Source organism: Hyla sarda, unplaced genomic scaffold (genome assembly GCF_029499605.1).
Source record: "Hyla sarda isolate aHylSar1 unplaced genomic scaffold, aHylSar1.hap1 scaffold_1085, whole genome shotgun sequence".
NCBI classification, from domain to species: Eukaryota; Metazoa; Chordata; class Amphibia; order Anura; family Hylidae; genus Hyla; species Hyla sarda.
In genome coordinates, this window is record NW_026607705.1 from 1 (window position 1) to 20,647 (window position 20,647).

Sequence of the window (20,647 nt, forward strand, 5' to 3'; positions counted from 1 at the left end):
GGAAACACACACACAAGCACACACCTACCTTTGTTGCCTGCAGATGCCTCCTTGGCTGTCCCCAAACGGTATCAAACCAACACCCACGGGAAGCTGTAAGCATAGAGGACATGCCTGCACCCCATTGGACTTACCTGTGTGGGTTAAATCCGGGTTATTTGACAACCTATGGCGGTGATGGTTCTGCTCAGGCAGAGCAGTGCTGATGCTCCTCATAAAGCTGTCGCTGCTGTGAAGGTTCTAGGTGACATCACAAATCCCTATGGTTACATACACAACAAAGCTGGGTTGTTGTTGTTTACACTCTGCAAGGCCTGTGGAAGTGAGTGACATCATAGCACTGTAGTTCTGAGGGTTCTAGATGGATGCAACAATCTCCTGTTGCTTCTATGAAGGCCGTAATAGACGACATCACCAAACAGCTCCATAGTCACATACACAGCAAAGGAGAGATGTTGTTTACACCTAGTGATGTCAGTGGTATTGAGTGACATCACAGCACAGTGCTAAGGCTCCTGGGCCTGGACACAGCAGCGGCTGCAATATCTCAACGGAGAATACGTTTATATCTATGTGTGTGTGTGCGCGTATATATATATATATATATATATATATATATATATATATATATATATATATATTTCTCCGCCGAAATCACTTTTAAACCCATTTCCACCTTTTTTCCCTTCTCTTCCTCTTACTTTTTTTTCACGTTTTTTTACGTTTTTCTCCTTTTCGCCTCTTTTCTGGGCGTATTATTCTTCTTTTTCTTCTTTTTTTCGTCTAATGCATACCCCATCAGTGCAGCAATGCTTATTCAATACCGCCAGCAGATGGAGACACTGGGGGATAATTTTCTAAGGATTTATACTGATTTTTCCTGTCTGAATTTGTCGCACAGAAAGTTGCAGGCCAAATATGTGTGACATTTCTGCGACTTTAGCTTCTAGAGCATTTTTACAACATTATACATAGGTGCTGAATACATAAAAAGCGACTGTTCAGCAACAGACAAGTCGCATCGGCTGAAAGTAGGCCAGAATGTCAGTCCATGTTGGAGCAGGTTTAGATACAGTCTAAAGCATAGATCTCAAAGTCTGTGCACAGAATTTAGCAAGGGCCTCGCACCTTCTGATGCATCAGGTAGGTGCACAATAGCATAGCCTAACCCTCTGTACTTTGGTCTATATTGATGCGGGACATAGACAGCCAGCTGATGACCAATCCATTAGTGCAATGGATGGCTGGAAGCATTTGTCTTTGCCTTTGCAATACCACAGAAGCAATGCATGGTCAATGTACAGCAATGACACACCTGTGTGAACAGCCAGGAGACCCCCCCCCCCCCATGTTATGTTACATAGTTACATAGTTAGTACGGTCGAAAAAAGACATATGTCCATCAAGTTCAACCAGGGAATTAAGGGGTAGGGGTGTGGCGCGATATTGGGGAAGGGATGAGATTTTATATTTCTTCATAAGCATTAATCTTATTTTGTCAATTAGGAACATTCAGGACCCACCCGCTATCAAGGCAGCTGCCTATCATGTCATGCCCTACCTGCACAGGTGTGCTGGCTACTCAAATGATCCAATTAAGGAGGCCATTTAGTCAGCAGCAGCAGAAGTCCTGTGCCTGGACGCTCCAACAGGGGCCAGACACAAGCAGAAGCAGAAGCAGCAGAAGCAGCAGCAGCACCACCTTTTGTTTTTTGGCTGCAGCAGCAGCAGCAAGGCCCACAGGGCTGGCTAGCTGGCTAGCCAGCAAGCAGGTAGCAATGAAAGTAGGAATCTTTCTTTTTAACCCTGTAAGGGGGTGGTGCACTGTACCCGAAGATACTGCCATATCGGGTCAATGCATAGGGCGACGGAAGCAAGCTTCGAAATCGGCCCCCGTTCTCAAAAATCCATTTAATATATGGTCCCCAGATAGGGGACGTATCAGATATTAAACTGATAAGAACAGATACTACACTTGATCTTAGCCAAAAGGCCGAGAAGCGATAACCGTGAAAGGGGCGGGCCCAACAAGGTCCCCTTCATGGGCACTATCACTGCTTGCTGTCAGGGAGGCTGCCAGACAATTTTCCATGCACACTCTGGGCTGGGGGGCAGTCAACCACCAGTACACACAGCAGAACCTAAACCCATACCATTATTGCTAAGCAGCAAGACAGGGGCCCATTGCACTCCCACGGGGCCCTTTTAAATGCAATCCATAACCCGGATTTGCCAGGAACCCTTCTTACTCCTCCTACTTGCATGTGACACTGGGCTTAGGATCTGCATAGGAAACACACACACAAGCACACACCTACCTTTGTTGCCTGCAGATGCCTCCTTGGCTGTCCCCAAACGGTATCAAACCAACACCCACGGGAAGCTGTAAGCATAGAGGACATGCCTGCACCCCATTGGACTTACCTGTGTGGGTTAAATCCGGGTTATTTGACAACCTATGGCGGTGATGGTTCTGCTCAGGCAGAGCAGTGCTGATGCTCCTCATAAAGCTGTCGCTGCTGTGAAGGTTCTAGGTGACATCACAAATCCCTATGGTTACATACACAACAAAGCTGGGTTGTTGTTGTTTACACTCTGCAAGGCCTGTGGAAGTGAGTGACATCATAGCACTGTAGTTCTGAGGGTTCTAGATGGATGCAACAATCTCCTGTTGCTTCTATGAAGGCCGTAATAGACGACATCACCAAACAGCTCCATAGTCACATACACAGCAAAGGAGAGATGTTGTTTACACCTAGTGATGTCAGTGGTATTGAGTGACATCACAGCACAGTGCTAAGGCTCCTGGGCCTGGACACAGCAGCGGCTGCAATATCTCAACGGAGAATACGTTTATATCTATGTGTGTGTGTGCGCGTATATATATATATATATATATATATATATATATATATATATATATTTCTCCGCCGAAATCACTTTTAAACCCATTTCCACCTTTTTTTCCCTTCTCTTCCTCTTACTTTTTTTCAAGTTTTTTTACGTTTTTCTCCTTTTCGCCTCTTTTCTGGGCGTATTATTCTTCTTTTTCTTCTTTTTTTTCGTCTAATGCATACCCCATCAGTGCAGCAATGCTTATTCATACCGCCAGCAGATGGAGACACTGGGGGATAATTTTCTAAGGATTTATACTGATTTTTCCTGTCTGAATTTGTCGCACAGAAAGTTGCAGGCCAAATATGTGTGACATTTCTGCGACTTTAGCTTCTAGAGCATTTTTACAACATTATACATAGGTGCTGAATACATAAAAAGCGACTGTTCAGCAACAGACAAGTCGCATCGGCTGAAAGTAGGCCAGAATGTCAGTCCATGTTGGAGCAGGTTTAGATACAGTCTAAAGCATAGATCTCAAAGTCTGTGCACAGAATTTAGCAAGGGCCTCGCACCTTCTGATGCATCAGGTAGGTGCACAATAGCATAGCCTAACCCTCTGTACTTTGGTCTATATTGATGCGGGACATAGACAGCCAGCTGATGACCAATCCATTAGTGCAATGGATGGCTGGAAGCATTTGTCTTTGCCTTTGCAATACCACAGAAGCAATGCATGGTCAATGTACAGCAATGACACACCTGTGTGAACAGCCAGGAGACCCCCCCCCCCCCCATGTTATGTTACATAGTTACATAGTTAGTACGGTCGAAAAAAGACATATGTCCATCAAGTTCAACCAGGGAATTAAGGGGTAGGGGTGTGGCGCGATATTGGGGAAGGGATGAGATTTTATATTTCTTCATAAGCATTAATCTTATTTTGTCAATTAGGAACATTCAGGACCCACCCGCTATCAAGGCAGCTGCCTATCATGTCATGCCCTACCTGCACAGGTGTGCTGGCTACTCAAATGATCCAATTAAGGAGGCCATTTAGTCAGCAGCAGCAGAAGTCCTGTGCCTGGACGCTCCAACAGGGGCCAGACACAAGCAGAAGCAGAAGCAGCAGAAGCAGCAGCAGCACCACCTTTTGTTTTTTGGCTGCAGCAGCAGCAGCAAGGCCCACAGGGCTGGCTAGCTGGCTAGCCAGCAAGCAGGTAGCAATGAAAGTAGGAATCTTTCTTTTTAACCCTGTAAGGGGGTGGTGCACTGTACCCGAAGATACTGCCATATCGGGTCAATGCATAGGGCGACGGAAGCAAGCTTCGAAATCGGCCCCCGTTCTCAAAAATCCATTTAATATATGGTCCCCAGATAGGGGACGTATCAGATATTAAACTGATAAGAACAGATACTACACTTGATCTTAGCCAAAAGGCCGAGAAGTGATAACCGTGAAAGGGGCGGGCCCAACAAGGTCCCCTTCATGGGCACTATCACTGCTTGCTGTCAGGGAGGCTGCCAGACAATTTTCCATGCACACTCTGGGCTGGGGGGCAGTCAACCACCAGTACACACAGCAGAACCTAAACCCATACCATTATTGCTAAGCAGCAAGACAGGGGCCCATTGCACTCCCACGGGGCCTTTTTAAATGCAATCCATAACCCGGATTTGCCAGGAACCCTTCTTACTCCTCCTACTTGCATGTGACACTGGGCTTAGGATCTGCATAGGAAACACACACACAAGCACACACCTACCTTTGTTGCCTGCAGATGCCTCCTTGGCTGTCCCCAAACGGTATCAAACCAACACCCACGGGAAGCTGTAAGCATAGAGGACATGCCTGCACCCCATTGGACTTACCTGTGTGGGTTAAATCCGGGTTATTTGACAACCTATGGCGGTGATGGTTCTGCTCAGGCAGAGCAGTGCTGATGCTCCTCATAAAGCTGTCGCTGCTGTGAAGGTTCTAGGTGACATCACAAATCCCTATGGTTACATACACAACAAAGCTGGGTTGTTGTTGTTTACACTCTGCAAGGCCTGTGGAAGTGAGTGACATCATAGCACTGTAGTTCTGAGGGTTCTAGATGGATGCAACAATCTCCTGTTGCTTCTATGAAGGCCGTAATAGACGACATCACCAAACAGCTCCATAGTCACATACACAGCAAAGGAGAGATGTTGTTTACACCTAGTGATGTCAGTGGTATTGAGTGACATCACAGCACAGTGCTAAGGCTCCTGGGCCTGGACACAGCAGCGGCTGCAATATCTCAACGGAGAATACGTTTATATCTATGTGTGTGTGTGCGCGTATATATATATATATATATATATATATATATATATTTCTCCGCCGAAATCACTTTTAAACCCATTTCCACCTTTTTTTCCCTTCTCTTCCTCTTACTTTTTTTTCACGTTTTTTTACGTTTTTCTCCTTTTCGCCTCTTTTCTGGGCGTATTATTCTTCTTTTTCTTCTTTTTTTTCGTCTAATGCATACCCCATCAGTGCAGCAATGCTTATTCAATACCGCCAGCAGATGGAGACACTGGGGGATAATTTTCTAAGGATTTATACTGATTTTTCCTGTCTGAATTTGTCGCACAGAAAGTTGCAGGCCAAATATGTGTGACATTTCTGCGACTTTAGCTTCTAGAGCATTTTTACAACATTATACATAGGTGCTGAATACATAAAAAGCGACTGTTCAGCGACAGACAAGTCGCATCGGCTGAAAGTAGGCCAGAATGTCAGTCCATGTTGGAGCAGGTTTAGATACAGTCTAAAGCATAGATCTCAAAGTCTGTGCACAGAATTTAGCAAGGGCCTCGCACCTTCTGATGCATCAGGTAGGTGCACAATAGCATAGCCTAACCCTCTGTACTTTGGTCTATATTGATGCGGGACATAGACAGCCAGCTGATGACCAATCCATTAGTGCAATGGATGGCTGGAAGCATTTGTCTTTGCCTTTGCAATACCACAGAAGCAATGCATGGTCAATGTACAGCAATGACACACCTGTGTGAACAGCCAGGAGACCCCCCCCCCCCCCCATGTTATGTTACATAGTTACATAGTTAGTACGGTCGAAAAAAGACATATGTCCATCAAGTTCAACCAGGGAATTAAGGGGTAGGGGTGTGGCGCGATATTGGGGAAGGGATGAGATTTTATATTTCTTCATAAGCATTAATCTTATTTTGTCAATTAGGAACATTCAGGACCCACCCGCTATCAAGGCAGCTGCCTATCATGTCATGCCCTACCTGCACAGGTGTGCTGGCTACTCAAATGATCCAATTAAGGAGGCCATTTAGTCAGCAGCAGCAGAAGTCCTGTGCCTGGACGCTCCAACAGGGGCCAGACACAAGCAGAAGCAGAAGCAGCAGAAGCAGCAGCAGCACCACCTTTTGTTTTTTGGCTGCAGCAGCAGCAGCAAGGCCCACAGGGCTGGCTAGCTGGCTAGCCAGCAAGCAGGTAGCAATGAAAGTAGGAATCTTTCTTTTTAACCCTGTAAGGGGGTGGTGCACTGTACCCGAAGATACTGCCATATCGGGTCAATGCATAGGGCGACGGAAGCAAGCTTCGAAATCGGCCCCCGTTCTCAAAAATCCATTTAATATATGGTCCCCAGATAGGGGACGTATCAGATATTAAACTGATAAGAACAGATACTACACTTGATCTTAGCCAAAAGGCCGAGAAGCGATAACCGTGAAAGGGGCGGGCCCAACAAGGTCCCCTTCATGGGCACTATCACTGCTTGCTGTCAGGGAGGCTGCCAGACAATTTTCCATGCACACTCTGGGCTGGGGGGCAGTCAACCACCAGTACACACAGCAGAACCTAAACCCATACCATTATTGCTAAGCAGCAAGACAGGGGCCCATTGCACTCCCACGGGGCCTTTTTAAATGCAATCCATAACCCGGATTTGCCAGGAACCCTTCTTACTCCTCCTACTTGCATGTGACACTGGGCTTAGGATCTGCATAGGAAACACACACACAAGCACACACCTACCTTTGTTGCCTGCAGATGCCTCCTTGGCTGTCCCCAAACGGTATCAAACCAACACCCACGGGAAGCTGTAAGCATAGAGGACATGCCTGCACCCCATTGGACTTACCTGTGTGGGTTAAATCCGGGTTATTTGACAACCTATGGCGGTGATGGTTCTGCTCAGGCAGAGCAGTGCTGATGCTCCTCATAAAGCTGTCGCTGCTGTGAAGGTTCTAGGTGACATCACAAATCCCTATGGTTACATACACAACAAAGCTGGGTTGTTGTTGTTTACACTCTGCAAGGCCTGTGGAAGTGAGTGACATCATAGCACTGTAGTTCTGAGGGTTCTAGATGGATGCAACAATCTCCTGTTGCTTCTATGAAGGCCGTAATAGACGACATCACCAAACAGCTCCATAGTCACATACACAGCAAAGGAGAGATGTTGTTTACACCTAGTGATGTCAGTGGTATTGAGTGACATCACAGCACAGTGCTAAGGCTCCTGGGCCTGGACACAGCAGCGGCTGCAATATCTCAACGGAGAATACGTTTATATCTATGTGTGTGTGTGCGCGTATATATATATATATATATATATATATATATATATATTTCTCCGCCGAAATCACTTTTAAACCCATTTCCACCTTTTTTTCCCTTCTCTTCCTCTTACTTTTTTTTCACGTTTTTTTACGTTTTTCTCCTTTTCGCCTCTTTTCTGGGCGTATTATTCTTCTTTTTCTTCTTTTTTTTCGTCTAATGCATACCCCATCAGTGCAGCAATGCTTATTCAATACCGCCAGCAGATGGAGACACTGGGGGATAATTTTCTAAGGATTTATACTGATTTTTCCTGTCTGAATTTGTCGCACAGAAAGTTGCAGGCCAAATATGTGTGACATTTCTGCGACTTTAGCTTCTAGAGCATTTTTACAACATTATACATAGGTGCTGAATACATAAAAAGCGACTGTTCAGCGACAGACAAGTCGCATCGGCTGAAAGTAGGCCAGAATGTCAGTCCATGTTGGAGCAGGTTTAGATACAGTCTAAAGCATAGATCTCAAAGTCTGTGCACAGAATTTAGCAAGGGCCTCGCACCTTCTGATGCATCAGGTAGGTGCACAATAGCATAGCCTAACCCTCTGTACTTTGGTCTATATTGATGCGGGACATAGACAGCCAGCTGATGACCAATCCATTAGTGCAATGGATGGCTGGAAGCATTTGTCTTTGCCTTTGCAATACCACAGAAGCAATGCATGGTCAATGTACAGCAATGACACACCTGTGTGAACAGCCAGGAGACCCCCCCCCCCCCCCATGTTATGTTACATAGTTACATAGTTAGTACGGTCGAAAAAAGACATATGTCCATCAAGTTCAACCAGGGAATTAAGGGGTAGGGGTGTGGCGCGATATTGGGGAAGGGATGAGATTTTATATTTCTTCATAAGCATTAATCTTATTTTGTCAATTAGGAACATTCAGGACCCACCCGCTATCAAGGCAGCTGCCTATCATGTCATGCCCTACCTGCACAGGTGTGCTGGCTACTCAAATGATCCAATTAAGGAGGCCATTTAGTCAGCAGCAGCAGAAGTCCTGTGCCTGGACGCTCCAACAGGGGCCAGACACAAGCAGAAGCAGAAGCAGCAGAAGCAGCAGCAGCACCACCTTTTGTTTTTTGGCTGCAGCAGCAGCAGCAAGGCCCACAGGGCTGGCTAGCTGGCTAGCCAGCAAGCAGGTAGCAATGAAAGTAGGAATCTTTCTTTTTAACCCTGTAAGGGGGTGGTGCACTGTACCCGAAGATACTGCCATATCGGGTCAATGCATAGGGCGACGGAAGCAAGCTTCGAAATCGGCCCCCGTTCTCAAAAATCCATTTAATATATGGTCCCCAGATAGGGGACGTATCAGATATTAAACTGATAAGAACAGATTTTTTTTTTTTTTTTTTTTAAAGCCGAGGAACGTGCTTTCGATTCACCCAAAGTGCAAGAAAAAGTGCAAACGTGTTACACTAAAAAAAACGTGCACAAAGGATGCGGTCTATCGCAAGCCCTTCTCCGATAGGAGAGAGGCCCCCCAACAAACCTTACCCTTCGCCTCCGGACCAAAAGGTACCTGCGAGGTTCCAGGTTCGATGTCCCTTTTCGCCAAAGCTACTAGGGGACCACAAATGCTCCCGGCATCCCCCTTGGCGTTGGCCAAGGTATCTGCCCGCAGAGCCGATTACGGTAGGTACCCTGCCAAAGCAGGGGTACCCGGGGTGTTTGCAGGGAGGTGCGGAACCTAATGGCCACACACACCTCCCCTAGACCGCCAGGAGGGACACCCAGAAGGGCTACCGCATCCTGACAAATCCTGTGAACACACAACACGCAAAAAGTGACACAGTGAGACAAAAAAATAAATAAATAAGTGAATGTGTGCAGATATACTGCCCGGACATCCGGCCGGATCTATAAAAATTTCTCTGATCCTAGCCAGAAGGCCGGGAATCAAGAGGTGAGTGCCACAAGGTGAAGAGATTATGGTGCCCGTGCTTCAACTCAGTGAGCCTATTCTCCCAGTGAGTTTCGGCACCTCGGGGTCACCACTCCCCGAGGCACAAAAGTACCTCGGCTCTAGACCCTCTCAGCCTCATGGCGAGACCCGGAGGGAACAGGTCACATCGGGGCAGCCGTCGAGCTGATTCCTCAGAACCAGCCCCGGAAAGCCCTGGTACACCTGCATCCTCCATGCAGCACCCATCCCCACCAGCATGAAAACTGATAAGAACAGATACTACACTTGATCTTAGCCAAAAGGCCGAGAAGCGATAACCGTGAAAGGGGCGGGCCCAACAAGGTCCCCTTCATGGGCACTATCACTGCTTGCTGTCAGGGAGGCTGCCAGACAATTTTCCATGCACACTCTGGGCTGGGGGGCAGTCAACCACCAGTACACACAGCAGAACCTAAACCCATACCATTATTGCTAAGCAGCAAGACAGGGGCCCATTGCACTCCCACGGGGCCTTTTTAAATGCAATCCATAACCCGGATTTGCCAGGAACCCTTCTTACTCCTCCTACTTGCATGTGACACTGGGCTTAGGATCTGCATAGGAAACACACACACAAGCACACACCTACCTTTGTTGCCTGCAGATGCCTCCTTGGCTGTCCCCAAACGGTATCAAACCAACACCCACGGGAAGCTGTAAGCATAGAGGACATGCCTGCACCCCATTGGACTTACCTGTGTGGGTTAAATCCGGGTTATTTGACAACCTATGGCGGTGATGGTTCTGCTCAGGCAGAGCAGTGCTGATGCTCCTCATAAAGCTGTCGCTGCTGTGAAGGTTCTAGGTGACATCACAAATCCCTATGGTTACATACACAACAAAGCTGGGTTGTTGTTGTTTACACTCTGCAAGGCCTGTGGAAGTGAGTGACATCATAGCACTGTAGTTCTGAGGGTTCTAGATGGATGCAACAATCTCCTGTTGCTTCTATGAAGGCCGTAATAGACGACATCACCAAACAGCTCCATAGTCACATACACAGCAAAGGAGAGATGTTGTTTACACCTAGTGATGTCAGTGGTATTGAGTGACATCACAGCACAGTGCTAAGGCTCCTGGGCCTGGACACAGCAGCGGCTGCAATATCTCAACGGAGAATACGTTTATATCTATGTGTGTGTGTGCGCGTATATATATATATATATATATATATATATATATATTTCTCCGCCGAAATCACTTTTAAACCCATTTCCACCTTTTTTTCCCTTCTCTTCCTCTTACTTTTTTTTCACGTTTTTTTACGTTTTTCTCCTTTTCGCCTCTTTTCTGGGCGTATTATTCTTCTTTTTCTTCTTTTTTTTCGTCTAATGCATACCCCATCAGTGCAGCAATGCTTATTCAATACCGCCAGCAGATGGAGACACTGGGGGATAATTTTCTAAGGATTTATACTGATTTTTCCTGTCTGAATTTGTCGCACAGAAAGTTGCAGGCCAAATATGTGTGACATTTCTGCGACTTTAGCTTCTAGAGCATTTTTACAACATTATACATAGGTGCTGAATACATAAAAAGCGACTGTTCAGCGACAGACAAGTCGCATCGGCTGAAAGTAGGCCAGAATGTCAGTCCATGTTGGAGCAGGTTTAGATACAGTCTAAAGCATAGATCTCAAAGTCTGTGCACAGAATTTAGCAAGGGCCTCGCACCTTCTGATGCATCAGGTAGGTGCACAATAGCATAGCCTAACCCTCTGTACTTTGGTCTATATTGATGCGGGACATAGACAGCCAGCTGATGACCAATCCATTAGTGCAATGGATGGCTGGAAGCATTTGTCTTTGCCTTTGCAATACCACAGAAGCAATGCATGGTCAATGTACAGCAATGACACACCTGTGTGAACAGCCAGGAGACCCCCCCCCCCCCCCCATGTTATGTTACATAGTTACATAGTTAGTACGGTCGAAAAAAGACATATGTCCATCAAGTTCAACCAGGGAATTAAGGGGTAGGGGTGTGGCGCGATATTGGGGAAGGGATGAGATTTTATATTTCTTCATAAGCATTAATCTTATTTTGTCAATTAGGAACATTCAGGACCCACCCGCTATCAAGGCAGCTGCCTATCATGTCATGCCCTACCTGCACAGGTGTGCTGGCTACTCAAATGATCCAATTAAGGAGGCCATTTAGTCAGCAGCAGCAGAAGTCCTGTGCCTGGACGCTCCAACAGGGGCCAGACACAAGCAGAAGCAGAAGCAGCAGAAGCAGCAGCAGCACCACCTTTTGTTTTTTGGCTGCAGCAGCAGCAGCAAGGCCCACAGGGCTGGCTAGCTGGCTAGCCAGCAAGCAGGTAGCAATGAAAGTAGGAATCTTTCTTTTTAACCCTGTAAGGGGGTGGTGCACTGTACCCGAAGATACTGCCATATCGGGTCAATGCATAGGGCGACGGAAGCAAGCTTCGAAATCGGCCCCCGTTCTCAAAAATCCATTTAATATATGGTCCCCAGATAGGGGACGTATCAGATATTAAACTGATAAGAACAGATACTACACTTGATCTTAGCCAAAAGGCCGAGAAGCGATAACCGTGAAAGGGGCGGGCCCAACAAGGTCCCCTTCATGGGCACTATCACTGCTTGCTGTCAGGGAGGCTGCCAGACAATTTTCCATGCACACTCTGGGCTGGGGGGCAGTCAACCACCAGTACACACAGCAGAACCTAAACCCATACCATTATTGCTAAGCAGCAAGACAGGGGCCCATTGCACTCCCACGGGGCCTTTTTAAATGCAATCCATAACCCGGATTTGCCAGGAACCCTTCTTACTCCTCCTACTTGCATGTGACACTGGGCTTAGGATCTGCATAGGAAACACACACACAAGCACACACCTACCTTTGTTGCCTGCAGATGCCTCCTTGGCTGTCCCCAAACGGTATCAAACCAACACCCACGGGAAGCTGTAAGCATAGAGGACATGCCTGCACCCCATTGGACTTACCTGTGTGGGTTAAATCCGGGTTATTTGACAACCTATGGCGGTGATGGTTCTGCTCAGGCATAGCAGTGCTGATGCTCCTCATAAAGCTGTCGCTGCTGTGAAGGTTCTAGGTGACATCACAAATCCCTATGGTTACATACACAACAAAGCTGGGTTGTTGTTGTTTACACTCTGCAAGGCCTGTGGAAGTGAGTGACATCATAGCACTGTAGTTCTGAGGGTTCTAGATGGATGCAACAATCTCCTGTTGCTTCTATGAAGGCCATAATAGACGACATCACCAAACAGCTCCATAGTCACATACACAGCAAAGGAGAGATGTTGTTTACACCTAGTGATGTCAGTGGTATTGAGTGACATCACAGCACAGTGCTAAGGCTCCTGGGCCTGGACACAGCAGCGGCTGCAATATCTCAACGGAGAATACGTTTATATCTATGTGTGTGTGTGCGCGTATATATATATATATATATATATATATATATATATATATATATATATTTCTCCGCCGAAATCACTTTTAAACCCATTTCCACCTTTTTTTCCCTTCTCTTCCTCTTACTTTTTTTTCACGTTTTTTTACGTTTTTCTCCTTTTCGCCTCTTTTCTGGGCGTATTATTCTTCTTTTTCTTCTTTTTTTTCGTCTAATGCATACCCCATCAGTGCAGCAATGCTTATTCAATACCGCCAGCAGATGGAGACACTGGGGGATAATTTTCTAAGGATTTATACTGATTTTTCCTGTCTGAATTTGTCGCACAGAAAGTTGCAGGCCAAATATGTGTGACATTTCTGCGACTTTAGCTTCTAGAGCATTTTTACAACATTATACATAGGTGCTGAATACATAAAAAGCGACTGTTCAGCGACAGACAAGTCGCATCGGCTGAAAGTAGGCCAGAATGTCAGTCCATGTTGGAGCAGGTTTAGATACAGTCTAAAGCATAGATCTCAAAGTCTGTGCACAGAATTTAGCAAGGGCCTCGCACCTTCTGATGCATCAGGTAGGTGCACAATAGCATAGCCTAACCCTCTGTACTTTGGTCTATATTGATGCGGGACATAGACAGCCAGCTGATGACCAATCCATTAGTGCAATGGATGGCTGGAAGCATTTGTCTTTGCCTTTGCAATACCACAGAAGCAATGCATGGTCAATGTACAGCAATGACACACCTGTGTGAACAGCCAGGAGACCCCCCCCCCCCCCCATGTTATGTTACATAGTTACATAGTTAGTACGGTCGAAAAAAGACATATGCCCATCAAGTTCAACCAGGGAATTAAGGGGTAGGGGTGTGGCGCGATATTGGGGAAGGGATGAGATTTTATATTTCTTCATAAGCATTAATCTTATTTTGTCAATTAGGAACATTCAGGACCCACCCGCTATCAAGGCAGCTGCCTATCATGTCATGCCCTACCTGCACAGGTGTGCTGGCTACTCAAATGATCCAATTAAGGAGGCCATTTAGTCAGCAGCAGCAGAAGTCCTGTGCCTGGACGCTCCAACAGGGGCCAGACACAAGCAGAAGCAGAAGCAGCAGAAGCAGCAGCAGCACCACCTTTTGTTTTTTGGCTGCAGCAGCAGCAGCAAGGCCCACAGGGCTGGCTAGCTGGCTAGCCAGCAAGCAGGTAGCAATGAAAGTAGGAATCTTTCTTTTTAACCCTGTAAGGGGGTGGTGCACTGTACCCGAAGATACTGCCATATCGGGTCAATGCATAGGGCGACGGAAGCAAGCTTCGAAATCGGCCCCCGTTCTCAAAAATCCATTTAATATATGGTCCCCAGATAGGGGACGTATCAGATATTAAACTGATAAGAACAGATACTACACTTGATCTTAGCCAAAAGGCCGAGAAGCGATAACCGTGAAAGGGGCGGGCCCAACAAGGTCCCCTTCATGGGCACTATCACTGCTTGCTGTCAGGGAGGCTGCCAGACAATTTTCCATGCACACTCTGGGCTGGGGGGCAGTCAACCACCAGTACACACAGCAGAACCTAAACCCATACCATTATTGCTAAGCAGCAAGACAGGGGCCCATTGCACTCCCACGGGGCCTTTTTAAATGCAATCCATAACCCGGATTTGCCAGGAACCCTTCTTACTCCTCCTACTTGCATGTGACACTGGGCTTAGGATCTGCATAGGAAACACACACACAAGCACACACCTACCTTTGTTGCCTGCAGATGCCTCCTTGGCTGTCCCCAAACGATATCAAACCAACACCCACGGGAAGCTGTAAGCATAGAGGACATGCCTGCACCCCATTGGACTTACCTGTGTGGGTTAAATCCGGGTTATTTGACAACCTATGGCGGTGATGGTTCTGCTCAGGCAGAGCAGTGCTGATGCTCCTCATAAAGCTGTCGCTGCTGTGAAGGTTCTAGGTGACATCACAAATCCCTATGGTTACATACACAACAAAGCTGGGTTGTTGTTGTTTACACTCTGCAAGGCCTGTGGAAGTGAGTGACATCATAGCACTGTAGTTCTGAGGGTTCTAGATGGATGCAACAATCTCCTGTTGCTTCTATGAAGGCCGTAATAGACGACATCACCAAACAGCTCCATAGTCACATACACAGCAAAGGAGAGATGTTGTTTACACCTAGTGATGTCAGTGGTATTGAGTGACATCACAGCACAGTGCTAAGGCTCCTGGGCCTGGACACAGCAGCGGCTGCAATATCTCAACGGAGAATACGTTTATATCTATGTGTGTGTGTGCGCGTATATATATATATATATATATATATTTCTCCGCCGAAATCACTTTTAAACCCATTTCCACCTTTTTTTCCCTTCTCTTCCTCTTACTTTTTTTTCACGTTTTTTTACGTTTTTCTCCTTTTCGCCTCTTTTCTGGGCGTATTATTCTTCTTTTTCTTCTTTTTTTTCGTCTAATGCATACCCCATCAGTGCAGCAATGCTTATTCAATACCGCCAGCAGATGGAGACACTGGGGGATAATTTTCTAAGGATTTTATATTTTATATTTCTTCATAAGCATTAATCTTATTTTGTCAATTAGGAACATTCAGGACCCACCCGCTATCAAGGCAGCTGCCTATCATGTCATGCCCTACCTGCACAGGTGTGCTGGCTACTCAAATGATCCAATTAAGGAGGCCATTTAGTCAGCAGCAGCAGAAGTCCTGTGCCTGGACGCTCCAACAGGGGCCAGACACAAGCAGAAGCAGAAGCAGCAGAAGCAGCAGCAGCACCACCTTTTGTTTTTTGGCTGCAGCAGCAGCAGCAAGGCCCACAGGGCTGGCTAGCTGGCTAGCCAGCAAGCAGGTAGCAATGAAAGTAGGAATCTTTCTTTTTAACCCTGTAAGGGGGTGGTGCACTGTACCCGAAGATACTGCCATATCGGGTCAATGCATAGGGCGACGGAAGCAAGCTTCGAAATCGGCCCCCGTTCTCAAAAATCCATTTAATATATGGTCCCCAGATAGGGGACGTATCAGATATTAAACTGATAAGAACAGATACTACACTTGATCTTAGCCAAAAGGCCGAGAAGCGATAACCGTGAAAGGGGCGGGCCCAACAAGGTCCCCTTCATGGGCACTATCACTGCTTGCTGTCAGGGAGGCTGCCAGACAATTTTCCATGCACACTCTGGGCTGGGGGGCAGTCAACCACCAGTACACACAGCAGAACCTAAACCCATACCATTATTGCTAAGCAGCAAGACAGGGGCCCATTGCACTCCCACGGGGCCTTTTTAAATGCAATCCATAACCCGGATTTGCCAGGAACCCTTCTTACTCCTCCTACTTGCATGTGACACTGGGCTTAGGATCTGCATAGGAAACACACACACAAGCACACACCTACCTTTGTTGCCTGCAGATGCCTCCTTGGCTGTCCCCAAACGATATCAAACCAACACCCACGGGAAGCTGTAAGCATAGAGGACATGCCTGCACCCCATTGGACTTACCTGTGTGGGTTAAATCCGGGTTATTTGACAACCTATGGCGGTGATGGTTCTGCTCAGGCAGAGCAGTGCTGATGCTCCTCATAAAGCTGTCGCTGCTGTGAAGGTTCTAGGTGACATCACAAATCCCTATGGTTACATACACAACAAAGCTGGGTTGTTGTTGTTTACACTCTGCAAGGCCTGTGGAAGTGAGTGACATCATAGCACTGTAGTTCTGAGGGTTCTAGATGGATGCAACAATCTCCTGTTGCTTCTATGAAGGCCGTAATAGACGACATCACCAAACAGCTCCATAGTCACATACACAGCAAAGGAGAGATGTTGTTTACACCTAGTGATGTCAGTGGTATTGAGTGACATCACAGCACAGTGCTAAGGCTCCTGGGCCTGGACACAGCAGCGGCTGCAATATCTCAACGGAGAATACGTTTATATCTATGTGTGTGTGTGCGCGTATATATATATATATATATATATATATATATATATATATATATATTTCTCCGCCGAAATCACTTTTAAACCCATTTCCACCTTTTTTTCCCTTCTCTTCCTCTTACTTTTTTTTCACGTTTTTTTACGTTTTTCTCCTTTTCGCCTCTTTTCTGGGCGTATTATTCTTCTTTTTCTTCTTTTTTTTCGTCTAATGCATACCCCATCAGTGCAGCAATGCTTATTCAATACCGCCAGCAGATGGAGACACTGGGGGATAATTTTCTAAGGATTTATACTGATTTTTCCTGTCTGAATTTGTCGCACAGAAAGTTGCAGGCCAAATATGTGTGACATTTCTGCGACTTTAGCTTCTAGAGCATTTTTACAACATTATACATAGGTGCTGAATACATAAAAAGCGACTGTTCAGCGACAGACAAGTCGCATCGGCTGAAAGTAGGCCAGAATGTCAGTCCATGTTGGAGCAGGTTTAGATACAGTCTAAAGCATAGATCTCAAAGTCTGTGCACAGAATTTAGCAAGGGCCTCGCACCTTCTGATGCATCAGGTAGGTGCACAATAGCATAGCCTAACCCTCTGTACTTTGGTCTATATTGATGCGGGACATAGACAGCCAGCTGATGACCAATCCATTAGTGCAATGGATGGCTGGAAGCATTTGTCTTTGCCTTTGCAATACCACAGAAGCAATGCATGGTCAATGTACAGCAATGACACACCTGTGTGAACAGCCAGGAGACCCCCCCCCCCCCCCCATGTTATGTTACATAGTTACATAGTTAGTACGGTCGAAAAAAGACATATGTCCATCAAGTTCAACCAGGGAATTAAGGGGTAGGGGTGTGGCGCGATATTGGGGAAGGGATGAGATTTTATATTTCTTCATAAGCATTAATCTTATTTTGTCAATTAGGAACATTCAGGACCCACCCGCTATCAAGGCAGCTGCCTATCATGTCATGCCCTACCTGCACAGGTGTGCTGGCTACTCAAATGATCCAATTAAGGAGGCCATTTAGTCAGCAGCAGCAGAAGTCCTGTGCCTGGACGCTCCAACAGGGGCCAGACACAAGCAGAAGCAGAAGCAGCAGAAGCAGCAGCAGCACCACCTTTTGTTTTTTGGCTGCAGCAGCAGCAGCAAGGCCCACAGGGCTGGCTAGCTGGCTAGCCAGCAAGCAGGTAGCAATGAAAGTAGGAATCTTTCTTTTTAACCCTGTAAGGGGGTGGTGCACTGTACCCGAAGATACTGCCATATCGGGTCAATGCATAGGGCGACGGAAGCAAGCTTCGAAATCGGCCCCCGTTCTCAAAAATCCATTTAATATATGGTCCCCAGATAGGGGACGTATCAGATATTAAACTGATAAGAACAGATACTACACTTGATCTTAGCCAAAAGGCCGAGAAGCGATAACCGTGAAAGGGGCGGGCCCAACAAGGTCCCCTTCATGGGCACTATCACTGCTTGCTGTCAGGGAGGCTGCCAGACAATTTTCCATGCACACTCTGGGCTGGGGGGCAGTCAACCACCAGTACACACAGCAGAACCTAAACCCATACCATTATTGCTAAGCAGCAAGACAGGGGCCCATTGCACTCCCACGGGGCCTTTTTAAATGCAATCCATAACCCGGATTTGCCAGGAACCCTTCTTACTCCTCCTACTTGCATGTGACACTGGGCTTAGGATCTGCATAGGAAACACACACACAAGCACACACCTACCTTTGTTGCCTGCAGATGCCTCCTTGGCTGTCCCCAAACGGTATCAAACCAACACCCACGGGAAGCTGTAAGCATAGAGGACATGCCTGCACCCCATTGGACTTACCTGTGTGGGTTAAATCCGGGTTATTTGACAACCTATGGCGGTGATGGTTCTGCTCAGGCAGAGCAGTGCTGATGCTCCTCATAAAGCTGTCGCTGCTGTGAAGGTTCTAGGTGACATCACAAATCCCTATGGTTACATACACAACAAAGCTGGGTTGTTGTTGTTTACACTCTGCAAGGCCTGTGGAAGTGAGTGACATCATAGCACTGTAGTTCTGAGGGTTCTAGATGGATGCAACAATCTCCTGTTGCTTCTATGAAGGCCGTAATAGACGACATCACCAAACAGCTCCATAGTCACATACACAGCAAAGGAGAGATGTTGTTTACACCTAGTGATGTCAGTGGTATTGAGTGACATCACAGCACAGTGCTAAGGCTCCTGGGCCTGGACACAGCAGCGGCTGCAATATCTCAACGGAGAATACGTTTATATCTATGTGTGTGTGTGCGCGTATATATATATATATATATATATATATATATATATATATATATATATTTCTCCGCCGAAATCACTTTTAAACCCATTTCCACCTTTTTTTCCCTTCTCTTCCTCTTACTTTTTTTTCACGTTTTTTTACGTTTTTCTCCTTTTCGCCTCTTTTCTGGGCGTATTATTCTTCTTTTTCTTCTTTTTTTTCGTCTAATGCATACCCCATCAGTGCAGCAATGCTTATTCAATACCGCCAGCAGATGGAGACACTGGGGGATAATTTTCTAAGGATTTATACTGATTTTTCCTGTCTGAATTTGTCGCACAGAAAGTTGCAGGCCAAATATGTGTGACATTTCTGCGACTTTAGCTTCTAGAGCATTTTTACAACATTATACATAGGTGCTGAATACATAAAAAGCGACTGTTCAGCGCCAGACAAGTCGCATCGGCTGAAAGTAGGCCAGAATGTCAGTCCATGTTGGAGCAGGTTTAGATACAGTCTAAAGCATAGATCTCAAAGTCTGTGCACAGAATTTAGCAAGGGCCTCGCACCTTCTGATGCATCAGGTAGGTGCACAATAGCATAGCCTAACCCTCTGTACTTTGGTCTATATTGATGCGGGACATAGACAGCCAGCTGATGACCAATCCATTAGTGCAATGGATGGCTGGAAGCATTTGTCTTTGCCTTTGCAATACCACAGAAGCAATGCATGGTCAATGTACAGCAATGACACACCTGTGTGAACAGCCAGGAGACCCCCCCCCCCCCCATGTTATGTTACATAGTTACATAGTTAGTACGGTCGAAAAAAGACATATGTCCATCAAGTTCAACCAGGGAATTAAGGGGTAGGGGTGTGGCGCGATATTGGGGAAGGGATGAGATTTTATATTTCTTCATAAGCATTAATCTTATTTTGTCAATTAGGAACATTCAGCACCCACCCGCTATCAAGGCAGCTGCCTATCATGTCATGCCCTACCTGCACAGGTGTGCTGGCTACTCAAATGATCCAATTAAGGAGGCCATTTAGTCAGCAGCAGCAGAAGTCCTGTGCCTGGACGCTCCAACAGGGGCCAGACACAAGCAGAAGCAGAAGCAGCAGAAGCACCACCTTTTGTTTTTTGGCTGCAGCAGCAGCAAGGCCCACAGGGCTGGCTAGCTGGCTAGCCAGCAAGCAGGTAGCAATGAAAGTAGGAATCTTTCTTTTTAACCCTGTAAGGGGGTGGTGCACTGTACCCGAAGATACTGCCATATCGGGTCAATGCATAGGGCGACGGAAGCAAGCTTCGAAATCGGCCCCCGTTCTCAAAAATCCATTTAATATATGGTCCCCAGATAGGGGACGTATCAGATATTAAACTGATAAGAACAGATACTACACTTGATCTTAGCCAAAAGGCCGAGAAGCGATAACCGTGAAAGGGGCGGGCCCAACAAGGTCCCCTTCATGGGCACTATCACTGCTTGCTGTCAGGGAGGCTGCCAGACAATTTTCCATGCACACTCTGGGCTGGGGGGCAGTCAACCACCAGTACACACAGCAGAACCTAAACCCATACCATTATTGCTAA

General features: G+C 46.5%; 9 non-coding genes and 1 pseudogene across 9 annotated transcripts; all 10 read right to left on the reverse strand.

Moving 5' to 3' along the window:
* Positions 1–1,814: 1,814 nt before the first annotated feature.
* On the reverse strand, positions 1,815–2,005 carry LOC130300497 (U2 spliceosomal RNA). Its single transcript, XR_008851342.1, has one exon. It is a non-coding gene; the product is annotated as a U2 spliceosomal RNA (small nuclear RNA).
* Positions 2,006–4,097: 2,092 nt separating this feature from the next.
* On the reverse strand, positions 4,098–4,288 carry LOC130300531 (U2 spliceosomal RNA). The gene has a single exon (XR_008851375.1). It is a non-coding gene; the product is annotated as a U2 spliceosomal RNA (small nuclear RNA).
* A 2,085-nt stretch (positions 4,289–6,373) lies between these two features.
* On the reverse strand, positions 6,374–6,564 carry LOC130300499 (U2 spliceosomal RNA). The gene has a single exon (XR_008851344.1). It is a non-coding gene; the product is annotated as a U2 spliceosomal RNA (small nuclear RNA).
* Positions 6,565–8,651: 2,087 nt separating this feature from the next.
* Positions 8,652–8,833, reverse strand: LOC130300483 (U2 spliceosomal RNA). Its single transcript, XR_008851333.1, has one exon. It is a non-coding gene; the product is annotated as a U2 spliceosomal RNA (small nuclear RNA).
* Positions 8,834–9,528: 695 nt separating this feature from the next.
* LOC130300485 (U2 spliceosomal RNA) lies at positions 9,529–9,688 on the reverse strand (annotated as a pseudogene).
* Positions 9,689–11,774: 2,086 nt separating this feature from the next.
* Positions 11,775–11,965, reverse strand: LOC130300500 (U2 spliceosomal RNA). The gene has a single exon (XR_008851345.1). It is a non-coding gene; the product is annotated as a U2 spliceosomal RNA (small nuclear RNA).
* Positions 11,966–14,062: 2,097 nt separating this feature from the next.
* Positions 14,063–14,253, reverse strand: LOC130300501 (U2 spliceosomal RNA). Its single transcript, XR_008851346.1, has one exon. It is a non-coding gene; the product is annotated as a U2 spliceosomal RNA (small nuclear RNA).
* Positions 14,254–15,734: 1,481 nt separating this feature from the next.
* Positions 15,735–15,925, reverse strand: LOC130300502 (U2 spliceosomal RNA). The gene has a single exon (XR_008851347.1). It is a non-coding gene; the product is annotated as a U2 spliceosomal RNA (small nuclear RNA).
* Positions 15,926–18,021: 2,096 nt separating this feature from the next.
* On the reverse strand, positions 18,022–18,212 carry LOC130300503 (U2 spliceosomal RNA). The gene has a single exon (XR_008851348.1). It is a non-coding gene; the product is annotated as a U2 spliceosomal RNA (small nuclear RNA).
* A 2,084-nt stretch (positions 18,213–20,296) lies between these two features.
* Positions 20,297–20,487, reverse strand: LOC130300504 (U2 spliceosomal RNA). Its single transcript, XR_008851349.1, has one exon. It is a non-coding gene; the product is annotated as a U2 spliceosomal RNA (small nuclear RNA).
* Between the last annotated feature and the right edge of the window lie 160 nt (positions 20,488–20,647).